Here is a 7,148-nt window from a genome sequence, read left to right as displayed (position 1 = left end):
CATGTGTGTTCCCATGGTCTCTTGAGGGGGAAAGGAAAGCAAGGCTGGTATTTAATTGGGAGGGTCAGCCCAGCACTGACCTGCCATTGCTCTTGTTCTTTGTGGCAAGATGGTGATGTCTCAAGGTCAGGAGGCAGGATTTGTGCCTCAATGGTACCTGGAGACTGGCAACATTGGGACATTCTTTTTTTTTTTAAGATTTTATTTATTTATTTGAGAGTGAGAGGGAGAGAGAGAGAGAGAGAGAGCATGAATAGGAGGGGCAGAAGGAGAGGGAGAGAGAGACTCTTAAGCAGATTCCATGCCGAGTGTGGAGCCTGACATGGGGCTTGATCCCAGGACACCAAGATCATGACCTGAGCCGAAACCAAGAGTTGGATGCTCAAATGGCTGCACCACCCAGGTGCCCCAACATTTGCACATTCTGTTGTCATATCATAACTTTATTTATTTATTTATTTGTTTATTTATTTTTTAAGATTTTATTTGTTTATTTATTCATGAGAGACAGAGAGAGAGAGAGAGAGAGAGAGAGACAGGCAGAGGGAGAAGCAGGTCCCATGCAGGGAGCCCAATGGGGGACTCGATCCTAGGTCTCCAGGGCCACACCCTGGGCCAAAGGCAGCACTATAGCACTGAGCCACCCGGGCTGCCCCATATCATGACTTTAAAGAAACCTACGCAGTGGCTCCATTTACCCCTGCTTGATCAATATTGCCAGACTGAGCTAATTTGTTTTTCAGATCAGCTTGCTCTGGAATTGGAATATTGAGAGGAGCCCCTCTGAGACACAGTCCTGTGAAATCCTCCAAGGGGAAACCCTGATGGTGAGAAGAAACACACCTCTCTGTAAGATCTACCGAACGTCTGAAGTGACAGAGTCCAGAGTCAGAGGGGTTGACTTGTTTCATCTCTGGGACCTCATTACTCTCTTTTCCCTGTTTTATCAGGGAGCCTGTGTGTTCCCCCACTTTCCTCCCACTGCCATGACTGCTTCATCCGGGCACAGGGAACAGAGAGCTGCAGCTGTATGGGCTCCAAGGTCTGTGCCCTTGATTGTATTCATTCCACCACCTGAAAATACATGTCCTTCTTCCACATGACCACTGGCTCATTCCTAAGAGTTTTCTGGTTTGACAGTAAGTAAATAGTCTTTTCTTTCTAGACCCATGTCCTTCTTTATTTTTTTATTATTTTTAAAAGATTTTGTTTATTTATTCATGACACACACACACACACACACACACACACACACACACACACACACAGAGGCAGAGACACAGGCAGAGGGAGAAGCAGGCAGGGAGCCCGATGTGGGACTCGATCCTGGGTCTCCAGGATCACGCCCTGGGCTGCAGGTGGCGCTAAACCGCTGCACCACTGGGGCTGCCCCCGCACGTCCTTCTTTAAAACAGAATCCTGTGAACATAGGTTGAAATTAAGAAATTAAGGCCGGGGAAGGTGATAAGATGCAGAGAAAGCTTGGAGGCCGTCCCTCTGGCGTCCTAGCTGCTGCCTGCCTTTGCTGTTTGTCACCAGGTCACTGCCCAAAGAGCAGCTGGCTTTGGTTAACCTGTGTTTTTCCAAGGAAGCTCTGGCTTGGAATAAACATTCCTGCGGTGGCTGGAATCATGAGGGGGCAGGAGGCTGGGACCAGACTGCCTCTTTGGGAGTGTCCTTGCCGAGGAGTGAGGTGACCACAGCTCTGTGACCTCCCCCGGGGAGCAGGGCATGAGCTGTGTCCGAGTATCTGTGCATGTCAGCTGTCACGGTCAACTGTGTGGATGACCGAGGAATTACGTTTATCACAAAATTTATGACACAATTCTCGGGGCTTGTGCCACAAACATAAATCACATGTCAGTTTCAAATGCTGATAAGAATGTCCACAGGTCATGCATGAGGTTTTTTTTTTTAATTGAACTTACTTATTTAACCAATATTATCTACTTGTATTACATAACTGAACATGCATATTTGCACTTACAGTGTTTATAATTCAAAGTCAACATCATAACTCAAGATAAAATATGACCCTGGGCTAGAGAAACACTGATTGATGATATGAATGCTTTTAAAAGATTTCTAAGGCACTTCTCACTGAGGCATGTTGGAATTTCAACTTTGGTGTGACGTTGGTAAAGAACTCTGTAGGCTTCTGTTTAAATGCTCTGCAGCCAGAATCAGAGAGACTTTAGATGGCTTGCTCTTGACCGACATTCCAGAATATTTTTTTAAAAATTCATGACATAGAAGCATGGAATGTTGAGGCTGTAACAATTTCTTGGGGGGGGCATGCCTCATTTCACAAGTGCATGACCCAAAACCCAAAGGAGGGCAGGTGACTCACAGAAGCCACCAAGAATGAGGGTGCAGAATGCCTGGCAGTGGGGTGACCATTTATACAGGAAGATGTGGGCCTCTGCTGGCCTCATATATAACATCTGGACAGCTTGGACCCCCACCTCCACCCCCAAACTCTGTTATTCTCAAAGATCCTTTTCTCATACCTAGAAATTTCTCTCTCACAGTTTGTCAACATCCAGTTACTTCCTAAGAATGCTGGGTGGAGAAAAATCTGTCAGAAGATCCATCATCACAAGCAGCTTTGATTATTATATTTAGCTAATGTGGTCCTGCTCTGAAACCACCTGTATCAAAATGGGGCAAAGGCAAGGTGTCCGGATGGTGGAAATAGGACCTTCTGTGTGTGCACCAGATGGTCTGGTGAACAAATATTTATTTTTGAGATACTGTATCCTGATGAACAGTTTTTAAAAATCAACAAAGTATTAAAGCCATTTGGGGAGCAAAGGACCTCTGTAAATCTGTATCATATAGTTTCATGACAACACTCCAAAGGAAAGGTTATCTCCCCAAATTAAATTAAATTAAATTAAATCCTGGAAATGTCATCTTTTTTCCCTTCTGTATTTCACTGAAAGCCAAATAGAAGCAAATTAGTAATAGAAGTATTTTTTTAAAGCATACAGAAAGCTTTGGAATCAAGTACATTTCTGAGAAAAAGATATGAAAATAATTTTTCAAAGCAGCACGTTTGAGGAAATACCCATCTTTAAGATTTTAAGAAGCACTCGAAGGAGCTTATCATTATCAGAATAATATCAAAAATCATTAATTGCAATCATCTCCCACCAGTTGGTGGTATGGCCAGTTGGTGGTGTGACCACTTTGAAAACTCTCTTGGGCTTTAGTTTCTTTGTTTCTAAGATTAGAGCTTAAATCAATGACTCCTAAGTCACTTCCATGTCTAAGACTGCACACTAGCAAGGAAAGCTGTCTGTTTTATATATAATCTGAGGAACATTGATATAAAGAAGCAAAGGAAAGCTGTGAGGAGCAGAGGATGCATTTGAGGACAGACTATATGCCCAAGTTGATGTGATTTGATTTGTTTCAGTTGAGTTCAAATCTTTTCATGCTAGGAGCGCTGTGCTTTTGTCTCTATCAGGGGATGCCAGTGAGGTCTCAGTTCCATTGTGAGCTAGGAGAGCCACACCAGCTTACAGGCAGGGCTTGAGCTCCTCCAGTCTTGTTGACTTCACAGAAATATCTGATTCAATTTCCTTGCTCCTTACCACAAGGGATTTTGACATGGTTGCAGGATGCACTGTACTTCTCTAAGGATCAGATGCTTGCTCGCTCCTCTATCTCCCGGGAAGACTCTCCCATCCCCAAAAGAGTTTATTTCCTAGTTAGCAACAATGAAAACAGCACACAAACAGTCTCCATAGCCTCACCAACTTCCTTCCTTCAAAGTACAATTATTTTCAGAAGACAGCGAAATGTCCGAAGAGAAGCACAGTTAGTTATGGGAACTGGTTTCCCAAGCAGTGTACTTTGCCTTCTTGCCTTGTGGGGCCATCCTCAGCTAAGCAGAGTGAGCGAGCTCCCCTCACATGCCCTGAGCTTACAGGAAGCTTTGTACTTAATTGGGAATGGGTGAGTAGGGACCAGGTGATGTGGAAATCCCTGCCGGTGGCTAGAAAGACCAAGCCATAGGAACAGGAAAAGAAAGAGAAAGCAAAGAAATATATCAAAGCAAATACAGAGCTAATACAGAGAACAAAAGAACACTTTTTTTGTGTGTAAAAAGAAAACCCCCTACTATTTTGTATTCTCAGAGATTCGATATATACTGCTGCTGCTAAGCAAGAAAAAGGTTTAACAAGAAGAGGGGGCAATCAGAGAATAAGAAAAAGCTTTTAAAATACAAAAAGAAATTGTTGAAATTCTTCAAAAATCAGAGAAGGGTACAGGGATAAAGTAGAGACCATCTTCTCAAGAGAATAAGAAAAAAGAGACAGGATATATAAGAGAAAAACCAAAAGACCTGAAGGAAGAATGTATGAAGTTCAATATGTGACTAGTAGGAGTCGAGAAAAGAAAATAGAGTGAAGTGATTATATAAAAAAGAGAGATTGAGAATTTTCCAGGATTAAAAGACAAACCTGTTCAGTCCATTGATTTCAGCACCACAAGTGGGAAGACCTATGCCCAGATGCATTCTTGAGGAATGTCAGAAAACCAGGGCTGCAGAAAGGCGCTTCCTAGGAATAGGAACGGGTTTGAAATAAAATCTCTTCTGATCCACAGTGGATGCTAAAACACTCCCAGTTCTGACGGAAGATGACTTTGAACTGAAATTTCTTTACCCAGCCAAACTATCAAAGTGTAAAGTATGAAGGCAGGATGGAGAATGTTTCAGTTATGTAAGGATTCCAAAATCTTCTGTAGTGGTGTTCTTTCATTGAGAGCTCTATCAGGTCAGTTCGTAGTCAAGCAAGGAAGGAAGACAGCGGGTCAAGGAGGCAGGGGATCCTTCCCCATGGGACAGAAGCCCCGGTGGTGCAGCACGAGAGCAGTCAGAGTCGAGGAGTGAGAGGCTGGAGAGTGCCTGGAGGGTATGCCTGGTGTAAGGAGGACTTGACCACAGAGCATGACTTTTGGAGAGTTTGAGGAAAAAAAGAAGAGATACGAAGAAGGCAAATCCTTGAAAGGCATTTGAAACTCCAGAGAGAGTGAAGAACAGTAGAATAAAAGAAAGTAAATCAAAGCAAACTATCTGGCTTCACATAAACATGATTTCCTGGTCTGGGGCAGATAGTCACTGCTGCTGCTTCATGACATTTGGAACCAACCCTGCAGAGGAAGCCCGAATGTCTCCTGGGCTAGTGGGCAAGTGGCTCCTGCAGTAGAGAGTCAGGGTGTGTGGTTTACACCCTGAGGGAGTAAGAAGAGGTGTGCATTCTTCAGAGTTACAAGGGAAACTATAGGAAAACTAAAAATAGTGATGAACCTGGTTGGGAGCAATGGTGGAGTACTTAAGTCTAACCTTCTGATCGCAGTACATGAAATTGGTACATAATATGGAAATGGACAATTGAAGTAACACCGGCAGGAGTACATTTCCTAGAGATTCGGTGGTAACCCCAGAAGGGGGAATGCCAGAGAAGGTTTTTGGGAAGCAGGGGGTAGGGGCTGCTGCTCTGTGTAAGTCTTCCTGCACTATCAAGTATTTCATACACATAGTGTATTATTGGGTAACAATTATAAAAATATATTCAGTAAATCAAAAAACAACAAGGAGACCTTGATGAGGTTGCCCCGGGCTAGGTAGACGAGCAGATGTGAGATCCTCTGCTCTATACTAGAGATACCCTTGGGATCTGAGTTTTGGTCCAAATTTCACACCCTTTCTGTGTCCAGCCACTCTCTCCCCCTGCCTGGGAAGTTCCCACCCTTTCTGGCCCACGTCCCAGGGATGCAGGCTGCTTCATTTTGCAGAAGATCATTAGTCCCCCAGGTCCAGGACTTGGACCTTCCTATCTCACCACAGGCCCTCCTGGGACACGGGCCTCATAGGCTTCTATTTTTAGCGTCCGACTGGGCTTATCACCCTTGCTTCTGAGTGAGGCGGAACCTACCCTACAGTGAAAGATTATTCCTTATGCAAGTGTTTTGTGGCTTTCTCATACTGAATATTCCCATTGACACACACACACACACACACACTCCCATCTACATACACACACGCTCTCTTACACTCCTTCACACAGATTCACAAATACCCGTATGCATACTCACACATTCACATATATACACATTCACGCCTACTCGCACATCATATCTACATACACACACTCACATACATTCATACCCTTAACACACTTTCACATGCACCCCGATACGCGTGCATATCTGAGGCATCCCCAGGATCCCCCAGGGCATGACCTGAGGGGACTTTCCACAGTTGTGTCTCACTCCTGTCTGAGGAAGCTGACACTGGGGCTCACTCAGGCACCTGCACACAGTGATTCATCAGCTGTGAGTCCTACAACCCCAGGGCTCACAAAGAGGTTCTGGAAAATCTGTGTGTGGAGAAACCACTGTCTCCACACAGAGGGATCCCATAAAGGAAGAAAGAAATTAGGAAAGTGAATAAAAGAATGAGGCCAAAAAGCCGCAGCAAGTAATAATAAAAGGAAAAACAGGTTTCTAAAATTAATTACAGTAACATATGTAAAAATGCCTGCCATAGAGTGGGCTCCTTAATACCGTTAACTTAAAAAAAAAAGTCCCTGTCCCCAATTTAGAATCTATAAATAGTGTTAAGCTTTGAGAAGTGTTAATTCACCCTCTCAAAGAATGGGAATTCATATGTCGTTCAAAAAATATGGACTTTTAAAAGCCAGCAATGATTACAGAGGCCAAAATAAAATATATACCTTAGAATAGATTATTGATCAGAGTGGTTTATGAGTTAAGTACAGAAGTCCTTGGAGAATTTAGTGGCCAGACATCTCTTCGTTCAATTTACTGTTATGATTATGCAAAAATAATGTTATTTATACTTTTAATCAGAGCCAAAGCTGGATAATTTCTGCAATGATAATGCTCATGAAATATATTCTATTCAGATCAACAGACTAGAGATTAACATGTAAAGAGTAAAGGCTAAGAAATCACAGCTCCTGGGTGATGATGTTCTTGCTGTGAATTCATATACATAATTCAACAGAGCAGACGCCACAAATAGACCCATAACACTATTTTTATGGTGGTTTTTTAAAAAGCAATTTTATACGGCTAACAAATTATTAGATCTTTATCTAAGATTCCGAAAA

This window comes from Vulpes vulpes, chromosome 3, assembly GCF_048418805.1.
Source record: "Vulpes vulpes isolate BD-2025 chromosome 3, VulVul3, whole genome shotgun sequence".
In the NCBI taxonomy this organism is placed as follows: Eukaryota; Metazoa; Chordata; class Mammalia; order Carnivora; family Canidae; genus Vulpes; species Vulpes vulpes.
This window is presented reverse-complemented; position numbering follows the sequence as displayed.